Here is a 19,741-nt window from a genome sequence, read left to right on the forward strand (position 1 = left end):
CAGACATTCTATCGCATCAATTCAATATTGTATTTTCTAATTTATGCCAAGCGATATTATTTGACTTAGAATAGACCTCTTAGTCGTGAGGGGTTTAATAAGGCTATATATATATATAACTTCCCTCCAAGAGAAAAACAAAATACAAGAGAGCCAAAATCAAGAGCAAATCATTTCGAGATGCCTGGACACACTGCATTTGAATGACTGGAAATCATAGGAAGCAGGAAATACAGACAGAGGGAGACAGTTCCAGAGCTGACCTGTTGCATAAATGAAGGACTGGGAGTAACGGTTAACTCTTGCATTAGAGAGTTGGACAGAAATGGGATGAGAGTTTGCTGCTAGATGGGTGCTACGCGCCTGTCGTAGAGGTGGAGGAATGCAAGCAGACAGTTCAGAGGAGCAGTGACCATTAAAGTAGCGATAGAAAAGAGATAAAGAGGCAATAGTAAAGGAAAGAGAAAGAGGTTGAAGAGATCAAGTAAGAGGAGGAGAGTTAATGAGACGAAAAGTCTTTGATTCCATCCTACTGAGAAGAGCTGTATGTGGGGAACCTTCCCACACATGAGAGTTGTACTCCATACAGGGGCGGATAAAACCCGTGTATAGAGTCAACAATTCTGCAGGGGTAAAGAAGGAACGGAGTCGGCTTAGCACACCTAATCTCTTAGAAGCAGATTTTACAAGAGATATGATATGATCTTTTCAAGATAAGTCCCGAGTGAATGAAACCCCAAGCATATTCAAGGATGATGCAGGATTAAGCTGAATATTATTAAACATTAGTGTGTACACATGTGGAAGATTTTGTCGGGTTGATAGTTAATAACTGAGTCTTAGACGCAATAAAAACAAGATTATTTTTAACCCAGTCAGAGATACAAGCCAAGTCAGACATTAGGTGCACCATAGTCTCATCCCCTGTTTGTTGAAGTAACTGCTGAGATGGGTGTTGCGGGAACTGAATGGAAAGGAGAAGGGTGGAGTCATCAGCATGTGAGTGGATAGGGTTAGCTGTACAGCTTAGTAGGCCATTGATGAATAAAAGGAAGAGAGTTGTTGATAGGACAGAGCCCTGATGAACACCACTGTTGATAGATCTAGAAGAAGAACGATGGCCGTCTACAACGCGGCTATAGAACGACCAGAGATGAAGGCACAGATAGAAGGATAGAAACCGTAAGAGGGCAGTTTAGAAATTAAAAATATATGCCAGACTTGATCGAAAGCCTTTGAGATGGCAAATACAATAGCAAAGCTTTCACCAAAGTCCCAAAAGGAGGATGACCAGGAGTCCGAAAGGTAGGTGGGAAGATAGCCAGTGAAGCGTCCCTGACGGAAACTATACTGACTATCAGAAAGAAGGTTGTGATAGGAAAGATCCTTTAAAAATTTTCTGTTAAGAATTGAAAGCTTTTGAGATACAGGATGTTAAAGCAATTGGATGATAGAGGTTTAGGAATGGTCATCCTTCTTTGGGACTGGCTGAAAAGTCTGTCTAGAACTGAATAAAATCGCCAGAAGATGACAAGAATAGAATGAAGAAGATTTTCCTTCCTTGCATGGATTATGGCTGGTTACCAGTCACTCATCCTTTCCCCCTCCTCCTGTTCTTCTCACTTGCTGTGTCACCCTCGACACTCTTCTATTGCCTCAGTTCATTCCAGTTTAGGAACAGCATTACTGCCTGTTTGCCATGCCATTAGGTTAATGTTCAAGTTCCGCCATAAAGATAATTAACAATTTTGTTTCAAATTGGGGTTAGTCACACGTATAAATCTGAAGTACGTTACTGAAAGCATAATATTGTTTTGCTAGTCTAAATTTCTTTTCATAATAGTGAACTGTTACAGTTTTCCATGAGAAGGGTTAACAGAAGAAAGTTTAAATGAGTATGTTATTATTACACTTTCTGCTAAATTTAATGGCATTTATAGCACACTTTGCAAATACTGAAACTTCTCCAAGACTGCAATGAAAGAGAGAGAGAGAGAGAGAGAGAGAGAGAGAGAGAGAGAACTTCAGTGTCATACTAAACGTACAGTGCTTCTTGACTGTGTGAGAATAAGCAATCTTTTCTCCTCGGATATGATGAATCAGCACACTTTGGTAGGAAATTGATTCCACAGACATGCGAAATTCTCTTTGACACGGACAATAATCACTCTGTCATAAATATTTGCTTCAAAAAGTGTGTTTTCATTCCCAGAAAAACAATATACCAGTGAAAATAGTGCGAAGTGAATAGTTTGAAAAATCTTAACTATACGAGATTATGGCTGAAATATTCACACAATCAGTCATGGACAAGATGCTGCCAGAATTCTTGATTTACTTAAGTCTTATTTTACTCTGAGTTGTTAATCAGTAGCACGTGGGATCTGTATTAATACCACTGTAAAGGTAAGCCACAGACTCACCAAAGTTGTCGATAGAATAAAAAACCATGACAAGAAAATAAAATGGCGGCATCATGGGAATTATGAAGTATTCCAGTTAACTAGGCAGCTGCAGCCACTTAAAGCAGGGGCTTTGTATGGAACATGGGTGGAGTGCATTATTAATCAATTATATTCCACGGTCTTTGCTCAGTTCCAATCTGTTTTATTGCAATTCATAAAAAAAAAATGCCACCCGTGGAGGATCATACTGAACAACGACCATTTGCTGTTACGTGGGACGATACAAAACAGTGTATCATTAGAGTGTTATAAAGCTTATCAATGATTTTTCTAATCTTATAACTTGGAGATCTTTGCAATGGCAAACAAAATCATAATTATGACAGTAGAGAGATTACAAAGTAAACGACTTTTATTGAATAGGATAATTCTATGGAATTTCATTTTGTCTGAAAGCATCCAATTTCAGACAGCTGTCGAATGCTGGCAGTATTTTCACTGAAGGGCCAGGTTAGCTAACACTTCTTTGTTGTTGCTGTTTTTTGGGCCTAGGCTCACTTAAAGTAAACCCAATGGACTGCAAGCTTAAGTTGTCCAAGTTGTCCATCTTTCGCAGAGAACCATCATATACTTTGGGGATGGGGAAGTATTTAAGAGACGTTTATATAACCAGGTAGTAAGTCGCCCAGTTATACTGATGCCACCACATGAATGCGTCCCTCTCCAGCATGTACACCTCTCTCCTACCAGGTCATATTTGCATTTGAAAACCGATTCTCATTTTTTCATTATCTATGCAAAAACCGTCGCTACGAAAGAAACAGCAGCTTACAAGATAATGCTGTATGTAATGTACAAAGTAAAAGAAGGATGTAGAATGCCTCTTTAGCCCATGAGAGCAGGCCCCTTCAGTACGATATTTTTTTATCATACTGCTGCCATCGCCACTCTTTTCCAGCTAAAAGAAAGGACATATATTCTTCATCAACTTTTTTACCACTAGGGTACTCTCCTAGATTAATAGAATCAATCTGATATCATCAGAAATATAAATTATGTTCTCTTACTGAAGAACTCAAGATGCTATTATTAGTAATTATATATAATTCCTCTACTACGGGTGCTAGTAAGGCACACCCTCATTTAGTAGCACAAATATGATTGGTTGGCTCCACTGCCAGGTTATACAAACGTTCCTTTGCCCCCTATTTTGACCCCAAAAGAGGATGGTAGACGGCACGAAAAGGGCAACTTCAGCCTTCACTTCACCAGGTTCACGTCTTAGACAGTCCTGGGGTCACAACAACGGCAAGCTACACTGTAGGTCATACCCCTGACACCGACCAAAATCATGTGTCTGTACAGTAAAATCATCAACATACAGTATGAATAAAATATCCAATAATCATGCTGATTGTTATAACAAAGCTACTTCTACCCTTTTTACCATAAGATGCTTTCCCTGCAACAAAAATAAAGGCTTACTGACATTTCAAATATTATTTTCTAACGGAATATTGTAGTTTCAACCCTTTCATCCAGTTTTATGTTATTCTTGCTACTTCCTGACAATTTTAATAAACTTAGGTGAAACACCTCCAACTGCAGTGGTTAGCCTGCCACATACCAGTGCCATTTCAAAATGGTCTGACATAATTCCGCGGCCAGTGCCAGTGCCGTTTTAAAACGGTTTAGAATAAAAAAAATCACTGTGACCACATTTTTCCAGATTCACGGGTAAAAATCGGCAGGCGTTTATGGTAACTGTTCTTCTACCATCCCCCAGACTGTCAAGGCCATACATTCATTCGCTCCCCCCCTCACGCTCACTCTGCCTCACTCTACCTGTGTGCCACACCCAGTGCTGTCCATAGTGAAGGCATTTTGTAAAAAATTTCATGTGTTAGTTATAAATATTTTCTTGTAAGTGTAAGGACTATATAGTGAAGTCAAGTTGTTAATACCTTCTTGTAAGTGTCAGGACTTTATGTAATGAAGTCAGGTTGCACCTATCTTCAAGTAAGTGTAAGATAATGCACTCACAGTGAGATAGACACGCAAATTGTGATAGATGCTGAAGTAATAAGTAATCAGAAAAGAGTACTGAACATTGGTATACCTTCCCAGCATCATTACCTGAGTATACCTTACATAGAAAACGGTTTTCTCTCATGTACATAGTGAGCATGGGAGCGGCTGTACTTGTACATGAGTATGCAGGACTCAATAAAACCCATTTCCAAGCCTCGGTGAGCATTTTAATGGCAAAATTTGTTGTTTCCACATCAAAATCTATAAGTTTAGCCCCCCAAAAAATGATCAAAAAATGGCCAGCACTGGGGTGACCCATAATGCTAAAAATAGCCGGCACTCGGCAGGTTAAATATAGCCTTCCTCAACCCCTTCGGTACAAAAGGTCTCTTTTGAATTTATCTGTACGATTTGTGGTAGGTAACGACATTCATGATACTCTCACTTGAATGGAATGTTCAAGTGACTCTACACTGACTGACGTGCCAAAGAAAATCTGTAATCCAGGAAACCATTTCCTATGTTGCTTGATAATCATAAAAACAAATGAACGCCTGGTGATCTAGTGGAATAGGGCACTCATAATGGATGAGGCCCATAAGGGTTTTCACCTGAGGAATTTGGGGGGTTATTGCTGAAATAATGCTATTCAGGGAGAGCCGAGACAGATCGCCCTTGCCTTAAATGATGGTACTGAGTTGCTTAGCCCAAGGACCATATGCTTCCAATATGGCAAATGAGGACAGAATGATTAGGAGTCAGGTAGGTAGCCAGAACAAAAGAAAACGTAGTGAGAAAAAAAAAAAAAGTATTGCACGCCTTAACACCCATATCATTGTGAAACATGGAAGAAGCATTGTGACACATGGAGCACCCTGTGATTATAAGTGCAAATATTATCCTTGGTTATTATTAGGAGTCAAAATGGTACAAAAGTTCACATTTTGGATGCTGTGTTTTTTAAGGCCCTAGGTTAATAGATTCAGGTGTCTCCTACAAAACTCAGACATTTTCACCTCCATAGTACCCCAGATGTGTGATACTATTTTGTTGACTGTACGTCGTCGAGTGGAGGTCTGTGAAAACAATACCAATAAAGGCTGTAGGCTATTAGGGTCATATTCTAAGATGCACTGGACGCATCCTAGCACCTCTTCCTAAGTGATTTATTTTGCATATCACACCTGAACAATTTTCTCTCTGCTGTTTGCATAGTTTTTATGTCAACATACTTTGCATCAATGACGTAGAACAGGATACTGAAACGCACAGCGCATATTAAGTCGCTGAATAAAAGATGCTCAAAGTCTGCGGTGGTACTTAGGATATATAGAAGTCTTTACAGAATCACTTATATAGCGAGATATTTTGCATAGTTCATCTAAACATTCCCTTGTACATTATTTAAATCGCTCTAATAACAACATGCCTTGCATCAGTAACCTATAAAGGAATACTTAGTAGATGTAAGGTGCAAGATAAATCGCTAAGGAAGAGGTGTTAAAATAGCTCAAACACAACTTGATATTCGGTACTTCGTTTTAAAGAAAGGCTTACAGTTTCGTAGAAATTGTTGGGCATTCTTGTTTTCTATTAAGTAATGGGCATTTTCGACGCCTTACGAAGACAGATTTTTCGCTTTTATTTCTTGCTGCTTCTGAACGATTTAATTTGGCTGTAGGACTGCTTCCAGTGCAGTAAAGGGGTTAAGGAAAACCGATGTTCGCCGATAGAGGTCCGTTTTGATCCCAACAGTCCTTAGACCATTTCATTGAACCCTATATCTTCTTTGGTAAAGGAGCTGATGTTTTTGTTGCCCAAGGCTCATGTGAATGTGAACCCGGTGGACTGTACACTTACCATTCTCCTTCAGTCCATCATTAACCATGTGAGGGATAAGGAAGGAGATGGGGAGGTCCGTATAGCCACGTAGAGGAGTTGGCTGGATTACCGGTGCCACCACGTGAAGGCGTTCCTCTCCAGCACCAAAGCGTTGATGAAGGGTACACATAACCCATCCAGTTGTGAAAGTATCATCCCAAGCTGAATAAAATTATTTTGAAATAGCAGACAAGAATTCTCGTACTGAAGATGCTGCTGAGGGTAGTACCTAACCTTGCTTGATCAAAAAATATCCCCTTTGCACAGTACAGTCGCATAAGTTCGAAACACGAATATAAAATACCCCATCTTACTGACGAGTTTTTAGTTTATTTCTTTCACCTTAACATAGGCCATATTTTCGTTCTTTACCTGCTTATTGCATGACTTCAGTGACAGAAAAAACAAAAGTGTGGTACTACATTATTCAGAAAAAGACACCTTTACGGTTCTTCATTATTCAGAAAACGCCACCGGTACGGTTGTACATTATTAAGAAAAAGAAAATAGTGTGGTTTTACATTATTCAGGCAGACAACAGTGCGGTTTTATATCATTCAGAAAAAAAAAATATGGTTCTACATCCTTTCCATAGCACTAGAGTTATATTTCAGGAATCATCTCTTGTTACGGCTGAGCTTTCAAAATGGAGCAATGCCAATTTTAAACCATGCTGAAATAAACAGTGTGTCTTTGGCAGCAATGCGATCTCCCTTCCATAATTTTTTACATAATTTTCCTGCATACCTCGACATTATTTTCACTGAGATAGGAAGTCTTTCTTATCAATTACATTGTTCTATTTCATGCAAATAATACTGTTGAGAAGCGGGGTTTCCTTGTTTGGTGGTCTGGAGTGGTAGTCTGGGGAGTTCTCCGTGCTTCTAATATATATATATATATATATATATATATATATATATATATATATATATATATATATATTTGTGTGACGTGTCAGAGTTGCCAGGTAGTCTGCTGTTTGCAAGCGTAGTATTTTGTAGGCGCTACATTACATTTTTTTGCTCTTTTTCTCTATAATCTTCTATTAATGTGAATGTTTGTTAATTTATGCAATTTAATTTCAGATTTTTTGTGCAAAACAATTTAACAGCGTTATGCAGTGTAAGAAAAATCTGCATGTTTTGCATGTCTCCAAGTTGGTAACTGTTTTAACTGTTGCCTCGTTGATAGTGTACTAGAAGCTGCGAGAGTAATGTAAGGCAAAATACGGATGGGGAAGAGACTAGAGCAGTTTCAGTCAGTTTTCAATTCAGTTTAAGTGTAGTTCAGTAGGATGGGGAAAAGACTAAAGCAGTTTCAGTCAGTTTTCGGTTCAGTTTAAGTGTAGTTCAGTGTCAGTGCAGTGCAGTTAGTGATGCTTGTAGATCTTCAGTACTTGTGAAAACAGTGAAGTGTTGTTGGTAAGCTTTAAGTGTCAGTGCGGTTAGTGAAGTTTGCATATCTTTGGTACTTATGAAAATAGTGAAGTTGGCAAGCGTTAAGTGTAATTATTTGGAAAATAAAGACTGAACTTAAAAATCCAGTGTTTATTTACAATGCCTGTGCTGCTGAGTTGTTGTGCACTCAAAGACTGCCTCTAGGAAGAACAACACACTGGGCAACGTCCTTCCTATACTGATCTACTGCTGTTGGGGACTATGGCAGTGTGGGATGGGGACATAACAATGGTGTCAGGAGTGTGGATCAAAGTGCTGCAGTGAGTCTAACCTTCGACATGAGTCAGAGGGTGTACAGACTCGAGGCCAAGCAAGTCAGGAGAAGGCATTGCTGGCTGCAATTATAAAGCTTCTGCAAGCAAAAAGTGTACAACTACAGGCACAGAATGTAGGATTGAAAGAACTCAAAGGACAATTACAGGCACAAAATGAAGAAATAAACTTGCAAGCACAGAGGGAACAGCTTCAAGAGGCATTATAGGAGCAACAGAGGGAATTACAACTAAGGATGCAAGGACAGCTAGATGCTTGCATGGGGGAAATAAAGGAAGCACAGAAACAGTTGAAGGAGGAAGTATACACTGAGCTACGGCAGCAGAAGTATGAGGTAAGCAATAATGTGACAAAGTGCAAACAGCATGTAGATGAACAGTTGAATACAATTAGTGAGGAAACTATGATGGAGTGCAGACAACATGTAAATAGCCAGTTGAACCATGTAGTCGACCATGTGAACATAATTACTGAGAAAATTGAGGCTGTAGAGAAATATTACACTGCTACACCTCAGGCTAGTGTACAGGGTGCATATGACAAAAAAAAAAAAAAAGAGTATGTTGGATCTTGGTGGATCCCAGGCATCTAAAGGTAGCATTACGGGGGTGAATAATTAGAATGCAGAAGTTTTACATCTTGGATTGAATTATGATTCCCCAGTTTTTAGCTTAAAAAATCAGTGAAGTGCATGGCTATAATGGGGGTCCAATTAAAAAGAAACCTAAGGAATCTGATGGCAACATATGTTGGGAAGCTTATCGTGTGCAGTTTGAGTTGCTTGCAGATCAGAATGGATGGGATGGCAGGCAGAAGGCAATGCAGCTGGCTGCAAGCCTCATGGGTGCTGCAGAAGAGATTCTTGGCCATATGTCAGCATGCAGTAGGACAGGAACAATTATCAGTCCCTAGCAGAAGTGCTGGAGTTCAGATATGGGACCATGTACCAGGCTGTGGTAAACAAAGCAATATTTCGGACCGATGTACAGGCTCGAAGCGAATCCCTACAGCAGCTTGCTCATGACCTGGAGAGTATGGCATGCTAAGCATACCCTGGAGCAGCACCTCACCTGTTGGCTATTCTTCTGAGGGACCAGTTCATCAGTGCTCTTGATAGTGCAGAGTTGAATGTGCAAGTAAAGGAGGCACTAGCCAGGGCTCTAGAGATTGAGTCCTACATCAGGTCCAGTATGTCCACTTTTCAGGCAGGTCGTAGTGCAGGATTTAAGGCAAGAAAGGGGCAGGTATGTGAAGTGGAAAATTTGATGGAAGTTGCTGAAACTGTGAAAAGCCAAGACACAGGAATGAGGACGGCTACAAATAAAAAAGGGAACAGGAGAAGACAGAGAAGGTATGTGGTTCTGCAGGAAGCCGGGTCACAAGAAGGAGGATTGTTTCGAATGGAAGAAAGAGCAAGAACAGAACAATCTACAATTGTAACAAAAGCATGTTGGACGTGTAGTGAGGTGGGACACTTCAATTCTGAATGTCCAAAGAAGAAAAAGGAGGATAAGAAGAAGGCTGCAGCAGACCAGGAGGAAGTGGAAAACTAGTGGAGGCTGGTGTTAAGGGGCAACCACCAGACGGAAAGAATTGTTCCCTGGTGATTGATTCAGCCTCAGAGCAGACATTTGTGAGGCCTGATATGTTACATCATGGGTATCTTCTTGAGTCATCAGAAGAATTGTGTGGCGTAACTGGGCACCGCGCAGAACTGAGGGGACCCCTGGATGTCCAGACTGAAGTGGTAGGGCAAGACACTACTCTTCCAGTTTAAGTGGCCAACATGGAGGATCCTTGCCTTCTTGGTCTGTACTATCTGATGTCCATGGGATGTTAGCTGAACTTCCACTCCAAGAGGTTGAAAGTTTGAGGAAAGTCGGTTCCTGTCATGGCAGTGATACGTACCAATTCTGATGGTGAGGTGAGGCCCTTCGCACTACTCTGATACCCCCTAAATCAGAACTACTGCTCCAATGTAAGATGAGCGGCTTTTTTGACAACTGTCTAGCAGTAGTGGAGCCTGATGTATGGTTTAAGACGAAGGCTGCAGTGATTGTGGGGAGAACTTTGGTGGAAACATGTGCAGCCACAGAAGATTAGTGAGGGAGAAATTGTGGGACTGTGCCAGGCAGTGGACCCCAAGTGGCATTAGAGGAAGGCCTGTAAGACGAATGTAGTCAAAGAAAATGGGTATCTGTCAGACCACTTACAAGATCTTTTTTCAAGGATCTGCCAATGCCTGGATCACTCACAAGTGCTGAAGCTGAGGTAGCTACTGACGAAGTTTGTTGATGTCTTCTCCATCAGAGACCTAGACCTGTGGTGCACTGATCTGGTGGAGCATTGTATAGACACCAGGGATCACCACCTGATTAAACAGCCGGCATGGAGTATGGTGCCAGCCCAATGGCATGAAATGGAGAAGGTGATGGAGAACCTCCGAAGTCAAGGAGTGATAGAAAAGTCCAGCAGTTCTTGGCATCAGTAGTGGCTCTGGTAAACAAACAGGATGGCTAAGTAAGGTGCTATAGAGATTATCGAGCCCAGAATGAAGTGACAGTGAAGGATGCATACCCCTTGCAGAGGTCTGATAACATGCTGGATGCTCTGTTGCGTGCCAAGTGGTTTTCCACCCTAGACAGGAAGGCAGTATATCATCAGGTAAAGGCTGCAGTTAAAGACAAGATGAAAACAGCCTTTTCATACTGGCAGGGTTTATGGCAGTTTAAAGTGAGGCCATTTGGCCTATGCAATGCCCCAGCTACTTTTGAGCACACCGTGGACTGCGTACTGGAAGGCCTGCACTGGTAGACGGCTCTCATCTATCTGGACGATGTAGCTGCGTTTGGATGGACTTTCAACCAGGTATCCAGAAGCTGTTAGAGGTATTCTACAGTATCCGAATGGCGCACCTCAAGCTAAACCCCAAGAAGTGTTACTTATTTCAGAAGGAAGTTAAGTACCTGGGACACATTGTAGGCGACGACGGTGTCCGTACTGATCCAGAGAAAGTGGCAGCTGTCGACAAATGGCCAGTTCCAAATTGTATGAAGGAGCTATGGAGTTTCCTGGGCTTGTGTACCTACTACCAGCGTTTTGTCAAGGACTTTGCAATGATAGCTGCACCTCTGCACAAGCTGTTAGGGAAGACACAGAAGTTTGCATGGACAGCAGTGACTCAGAAGGCCTTTGATGAACTCTGGCATGCATTAGCAAACTCTCCAGTATTGCCATACCCAGATCAGAGTCAGCCATTCATCCTGGACTGTGTTGCTAGTGACCATGTCACAGAAAAAGGATGACAAGGAGTATGTGGTGGCGTATTACAGGGAGAAGCTCAGCCCACATTACAGCGAGAAGCTCAGCCCACGGGGACGCAACTACTATGTGATCCACAAGCTCTTGGCAGTGATGAAGAGCCTTGATTTTTTCCATCTCTACTTGTGTGGGTCCTCCTTCATCATAAAGACAGACCGTGCAGCACTCAAGTGGTTGAACATGTTATAGATTCCAGAAGGACAACTGGCATGTTGGCTCGGGAAGCTGGACCAGCACAACTATGAGGTGCAGCACCGTCCTGGGCTGGTACATGGCAATACTGATAGCCTGAGTCATCGGCCTTATGACCCACAGTGCTGGCAATGTAGTAAAAAAGATCATAGCAAGAAATGCAGCTGTACTGCAGTGACAGGGCCAGTGTCAGATGCAAAAGACCTGAAGAGGATGCAGATGAAGGATGCAGATTTTCAATCAGTGCAAGAGTGGCTACAGTGGAGTACAGTGCGACCATCTTGGGAAAAGGTTTCTAGATTCAACCCTGTGACCAAGAGCTAGTGGAGTCAGTGTGACCTCCTTTGTTTGAATAACACACTACTGGAGCATCAATGGGAGACACCAGATGGCCTCAGCAAGTACTGGCAATTGTTGGTTCTTCGGAAGATGAGGTATGACATCTTGGATGAGCCCCATAACAAAGTCACTAGTGGGCACCTGGGAGTGAAGAAAACTCTAAGTCAGCTGTGACAGAGGTTCTACTGGACTGCCGTGCGGCAGGATGTTGGAGAGTGGTGTTGGGGCTTTGATATATGACCCAAGAAACGTTGTGCCCTTCTTCAGCTGTGCCAAGTGGGTGCACCAACGGAAAGAGTTGCGGTGGACATTGCTGGACCTCTGCCACTCTCACTGAAAGAGGAAACTGGTATAGGCTATATGTGTCATCATGGGCTACTTCATAAAGTGGCCAGAAGCCTATGCCACCCTTGATCTAGAGGCTGCGACTATTGCTCAGGTATTGGTTGACCAGTTTTTCTGTCATTTTAGGATCCCAGAAAAGCTACATTCAGACCAGGGTAGAAACTTCGAGTCTGCTGTGTTCTGTGCGAGTTGCAAGTTACTGGGGATCAAAAAGATCAGGATGACCCAACTAAGGCTGCAGTCAGATGGGATGGTGGAGAAATTCAACTGGACCCTAGGACAAGAACTGTCCAAGTACTGCATAAAGGGACAAACAGAATGAGACCAAAAATTACCTGCATTGGATGGCATATCAGACTGCATCCCATGAGTCTGCCAGCTACATCCCTGCAAAACTGATGCGGGTCAATGAGTTACATTTACCCATTGACTTGATACTGGGACCACCTGGTGAAGTGCTGCCTACAGACACCTCCAGCTATGCAAGGCATCTTCAGGAAAGGGTGACTGAGATACATCATCAAGTGCAAGGAGCCCTTAAGTTTAAGGGGAAGTGGTGAAGTGCAAGTATGATGCCAAGGCAAGTGATGTGAGCTTAAAGGATGATGACAAGGTTTGATTATACAGTCCTCACTGGAAGAAGTGAGTCACTAAAGATGCAATGCCTGTGGGACGGGCCTTATGCTGTGTTGGACCACATATCAAACGTAGCGTACCGGATTCAGGAAGGCAGGAAATCCCGCCCAAAGGTGGTACACGTAAATCGTCTGTGGCAGTACCATGGGTCAGAACAGTACAGCTGGGACGTCTCCGAGGAATCGTGCTCATCCCTAGCTGAGGATGTTGAGGAGGACCAAGAAGCTGAATTGCAAGAGGATGGTGACAGTTTCCCAAGAAAGGAAGAGAATCAGCAAGAGGACCAAGACCTTCCAAGGACGTCACTGGAAGGATCGTAGTAGAAGACCTTATAAGCTGAAAGATGATTTTGTTTAAAATATAATGTTTAATTTGGATTCAGGGTTATGTTTGTTTACATTGTACGGTTTTGTTGGGACGACAAAGGACTAAGGAGGGGGTAGTGTTGAGAAGGGGGCTTAGGTGGTTAGTTAGTCTGGAGTGTTCTCCGTACTTCTCGTACTTTTTTCGTGATGTGTCAGAGTTGCTACTTAACCTGCAGTTTGTGAACGTAGTATTTTGTATGTTGTACGTTAAATTCTTTTGCTCTTTTTCTCTATAATGTTTTACTTATGTGATTATTAAATTATGTAATTTAATTTGAGTTTCTATGCTAAATAATTTACAGTGTTATGCAATGCAAGAAAACTCTGGATATTTTGGATGTCCCCAAGTTGGTAATTGTTTTAACTGTTGCCTCGTCAAGAGTGTACTGGAAGCTTCGAGAGTAATGTAAGGCTATATATGGATGGGGAAGAGACTAGAGCAATTTAAGTCAGTTTTCAGTTCAGTTTCAATGTAGTTCAGTGTTAGTGCAGTGCAGTTAGTGAAGTTGGTATATCTTCTGTACCTGTGAAAACAGTGAAGTGTTGTTGGGAAGCAACATTTGTCAGTGCAGTTAGTGAAGTTTGTATATTTTCGGTACTTGTAAAATTAGTGAAGTGAGGTTGGCAAGCACTGAGTGTAATTATTTGGAAAAAAAAAGACAGTGAACTTTAAAAAGCCAGTTTTAATTTACAATGTCTGTGCTGCTGTGTTGTTGTACACTTAAAGGCTGCCGGTAGGAAGAACAACTCACTGGGCAACGTCCTTTCTATACTGATCTACTGCTGTTGGAGCCTGTGGCAGTGTGGGATGGGGATGTAACAATATCCAAGTATTTATACAGTTATGCTATGAATATAGCTGCTATGAAAGTAACAAGAAAATGACTACTAACGGGCTACATGCAGAAATAATCTAGTAAGGCACAAATGCTAGGAAGGCTCTAGCACCCCTTCTTTAGCGAATTATTTTGCTTAACTTAAGGAACTTATCCTGTTGCAATCTCATAACATTTTCAGGCTGCCATGTTTCTCTTTTTCATATGAATAATATCTGTGGGTATTTAAATGATAATACTATACGTGTTTTGACGAAGAGAGGGTTAATGGTACTATTCTCTTTTCTTCCTAACTTGGCCCAGAATTTTATCCTATTGCAACTTATTTCACATAACACAGTGGCACTAAAGACAGTTTTACGGTTCTACATCCTGTGCATAACACCGCATCGTGACTAGCATGATATTCCACTAGTAATCTGTGGTAGTGTCTCAGCATTCAAGATGGTGAAGTGACAATTATAGGCCCAGTGAAAGTAAAAATTGAATTAACATTTCAGACTTGTATATGTACCTCAGGCGAAAACAAAACCGCCTGACGTTAATATAGTGTGAATGAGAAGTTCTGTAATAGGGAGGGTGATTTTTTTCTTTTAATATTGGCATGGCAGATGCTAGAAAAATATAAAATGAAAAAAGTAAAGTACGGGTAAATGTAATTTCCTTTACTACAATAACGCATTCATGCACGGTACTTTGCTCTTAATATCTACAAACTATATCAACTGGGGGAGGCGGTGGCTGAATCGGTAGAGAGGCAGCCTGCAGTTCTAATGGTCCCAGGATTGAATCCCGGCTGGAGCAGGGAACAGTTTTAAGGATTTGAATGTCATAAAAGCAGACTTTCCTGATCTAACAGAAGACCCCCGCCGACATGTAAAAGTACCCCATTAACCAGTACACCAGTCCTGTATAAGACAGCCCTAGCATGTATTCAATGTTGACGGGTGGTGTTAGCGCCGAAGTGGTGACATGTGGAGGACTACCGGACCTTGGGATAGGCCACTGCCCCCGACAAATAGACCCTGAAGCCTTTGCCCAGAGATGGACACATAAAAGAAAAAAAAATCTATTCTGTGAAAGGGTCTGGAGGTGTACGCCTTCATTATTGGGCGGGTTAAGTGCCTGGTCATAAAATCATTCTTCAACCGTCTCTCCTTCCCCCGAAAGGACCATGGTGTACTGCAGGGGAAAGATGACATAGTCCTGCTGTCCAAAAGGATCACGTTTGAGATGAGCCTAGGACAGCAACAACAACAACACCTTCTGAAAGTCACCGTGAGTGAAGGAGTTAATGAAAACTATATCCAATCCCTCCAATAAAGCCTATCCCAAGCTGAGGAATATAGTCTGGCAGCAGCAAGAATCTAAGGGAATTGACGTCCACGGGATCAACCTGTCATGCCCAGAAGTAAAGTTGAAGCGATGAAAACGTTCGGGGGCATGTTTTACTGAAGAGGAAATGGGCACTCGTCCAGGAATGAGATGGATGAATGAAGTTGGGAGGTAGGTGACTAAGGAGGGTGTATTTTGAAGAGAAGACAGCCTGATTCGGGAGTATTGGTTGGCACTTGTTTGTGGCCACCCCTTCGACGATTTAAGCGTTTCATCAGAATCAGATACCTTTTATCAGTCTGTAAACGATACGCACAAAGATTTATTTATTTATTTACTTGGAACTGTAAATAATGTGAGTACGATAAATCAGATTTTGTCTATTTTCTCATATACTAGATCAACAACTATAACATTGTATTAAATTTTTAGTATCCTCAGATGTTTGGTCAAGCTGAATATGGTCACATACTCAATAGCCACTGCAAAATCCAACTTGCTTTAATAGTTAATTGTCTTTAGTCTAATACAGATTAACTCATTTAGGCCGATTATGTATTCCGTGTTCGTTTTTCTCCTTGCTATCCCCAGACGATTTTATGTTCATGTTAAGTAAATTTTTCGAACAGGAGGGGACATACAGCTTTCAGCAAGCTGTCACCCTTAAGTTGCATAATAACCTAAAGGTACCAAGATTAAAAAAAAAAAAATAAGGTTAACGTTGATTACTATATGAAGGAGAATGAACGATGTATTTTTCCATGATTTGGGTACTGGGTGGACCAGTGAGCATTTTGTGAAGAGTTTTGCCACTTTATCACTTAATCTTCAAAGTACTTCTGAAAAATTTTTGAGAGATATTACTCACTAAATCTTTGTTGGCAGAGGACACAGCGACGTGGAGACGGTTTAATTGTGGCCATCTCTTACGGGATTAAGGCTTCTGAGAATAAACGAACAGATAGAAAGATAGAGATATAAATTACTCTCTATATTTTCTGACTCCAGGTATATTTTTGTTCAGTGTACAGTATATAACTAAATGTCAAATTTAAGAGCAAATAAATCAACTGATTCAATGCATAAAAGGTAATTGCCACAGTTTGATGAGTTTGACGAAGTCGTTTGTTATCGGTGTGAACCCCACAATAGAAAAGGGTGGCCCGTGAGTAATGGACATAATTGTAAGTTTAGAAAGTGATGCATGAGTGAATTCTGAGTAAAAAAATAAATAAAAAGGCTATATCAATATAGGTCCAAGCTTCAACCGTTACAGGACTGCAGTTACTGATGATCTTATGGGCGAAAATGATCTTTTGCATAATTCACACATAAAGGTATCAGTAACTGTAGTCCTGTAGCGGTTGATATTTGGACCTGTGTGGATATTGCATTTTCTGAAAAGAATTTCCTAATTTTCTATGTCCCATACTTTTGCCCACTCCTGTATATCTTCTGGGACAGCAGTAAGATAATGCTATAACACTTGTGGCAGTGACGGGGGCCTACACATCTATACTCACAGGAACAGCAGGTGTAGGTGTGGTGGGAAAGGCGTGGGTGTGGCCTCAACTGATTCTCCCCACGCCCCTTCCAGCTTATATAGTAGGTGACCCTGACTCACCCTTCCTGACGTGACGCACGGAACCTGCAATTGGTTAACATTCTCTCTCTCTCCCTCCCTCTCTCTCTCTCTCTCTCTCTTCATGCATGGTCCCCCCCCCCCTGTCTCTCTCTCTCTCTCTCTCTCTCACTCTCTCTCTCTATGCAGGCATGGTTCATCTTCTCTCTCTCTCTCTATCTCTCTCTCTCTCTCTCTGCATGCATAGTTCCCCCCCTCTCTCTCTCTCTCTCTCTCTCTCTCTCTCTGCATTCATAGTTCCACCCCCCCCCTCCCTCTCTCTCTCTCTTGATGGCATGTAACTTTTCAACTAAATGTGGATAATTCTTCGGAACGAACATCCCACTGGCATATATGGCCCTGCGTACACAGTGTAAAATATTAAACTTCTAACTGAAGAATAAGGTCATAATTATTCCATTACATAGAGTCCATTGTGTGAGAGATTACTGCCTCTGCCTAGATACGTTTCTGAAGTATGAAATGTGGAATTAAACCAATTGTTTTCTTACTGCAGAAAGTGATAGTTTCAAATGTACTAATGATTTTAAGATTTGTTGGTCAGTTACTCCAAGAAATGTACAGTCTTGAACACATAAGGTGACACGGTAGTTTGCCACCAAAGGGCCGGTTAATTGCCATGTCTTCCCTCCCCCCCATTAACACCACCAAATCATTGATTTGCAGGGTAGATGGATTGGAGATTTGGAGTTTCCCTCACTCTCACGTCATGGGGCAGGAAACATTAATTTATTCTACTATTAGGTATATTGTTTCGCTTATAAATCCACCTTCAGTTTATCCATTGAGAAGCAAGTACATTTTGGTTGTAGCAGATTTCAGCAGAATGACTCCAGTATTATTTAACATCTGAGTGAAATACTAAACTCTAAATAACAGTGACAAGTTATATGATTAATAACCTATAAGTCCCTTTCCTTCCTTGTCATTTGAGGAGCCACATATCCACCCAGCCACTCATCCACCTACCCACTCGCCCACCTACTTACTCATCCACCTACCCACGCAACCATTCCAACACCCACCACTTATGTGACCCACGCACCGCATCGATCCCGACCATCCAACCTGCCCACCCACGAATGCCTCCGACCAATGTCACCCAACACATATCTCACCTACCGACCATAAACATATCATTACACCCAGCCAATCAACCCAACAACCCACACAGAGCACTCCAGTCACGCTGTCTTCTCAGCCACTTTGGCAGCTCTCCGTACACACACACTGGCCACCCACACATTCCGACGACCAATCCTCCTCACCAACACCAGTCACCCACCTTCCCCACCCACGAATGCCACCCACCATGCTCTCCCAACAGTCCCATTCATCACATCCACCCACCCACCCAAGTTACTCCAACACACACACACACACACACACACACACACACACACACACACACACACACACAGAGTAAGGCACAAAAAATAAGAAATACGTATACATAGGCAGATAAACGCACACGCACAGGCAGAAGCACACACATAGACATGCATACACACAGACATACGCTCACACACACGCTCACAGACACAGACAGACAGACAGACACACACACACACACACACACACACACACACACACACACACACACACAGAGTAAGGCACAAAAAATAAGAAATACGTATACATAGGCGGATAAACGCACACGCACGGGCAGAAGCACACACATAGACATGCATACACACAGACATACGCTCACACACACGCTCACAGACACAGACAGACACACACACACACACACACACACACACACACACACACACACACACACACACAGAGTAAGGCACAAAAAATAAGAAATACGTATACATAGGCGGATAAACGCACACGCACAGGCATAAGCTCACACATAGACAGGCATACACACAGACACACACACACACACACACACACACACACACACACACACACACACACACACACACACACACACACACACACACACACACACACACACATACACACTTAGAAACAAACATATGGAAACAGTCGGACGCTCTCGTCGAACAAAGTACTATTTTGCTCGGACTGTCGGTTCTGTATGGGATATCACAAGAATACGGTTAAAGGTGGGGCATTGTGTTCAGTACCTTAGTGTCTGGAAAGGGAAAATATCTTTTGTGGTCAATGCTACACGATATTGTCAAGTGTGTGCTTGATTTCAACTGTAGTGGTCAGTATTTTGGAGAAATTAGCCTCAAAGATCTTTAAATTTCTGCTGACATGCAATCTCTTATACCACGCAAGGATAGTTTCACATTCCGATGAGTCGACAGGAAATTTATCTAAACTTACCCAAATTTATGCTGATATATGCATTACCTATAAAAGATGTCCTCACTAATAAGATTAATATCCTATGTGGTGATCGGTGTGTGGCACGTAAGATTCTTGGCCCTTAGCCAAGAGGGTGCTTGGTCTATGCCTAATGTCGGACATATTGAATATATATATATATATATATATATATATATATATATATATATATATATATATATATATATATATATATATATATATATATATATATCCACTTTTAAGTTTAGGATTCTGTAACGCATACAGGAGAGGGGTGTACATCAATATATTTGTCAGTTATTGCACACAACACTGTTGCTACCCTATGAATGGAAGGAACGCAAACGTGAGTGTTTACAATGCGCGGAGT

The sequence above is a fragment of the Coenobita brevimanus genome, chromosome 56 (assembly GCF_032717465.1).
Source record: "Coenobita brevimanus isolate Jiangsu-jjx chromosome 56, ASM3271746v2, whole genome shotgun sequence".
NCBI classification, from domain to species: Eukaryota; Metazoa; Arthropoda; class Malacostraca; order Decapoda; family Coenobitidae; genus Coenobita; species Coenobita brevimanus.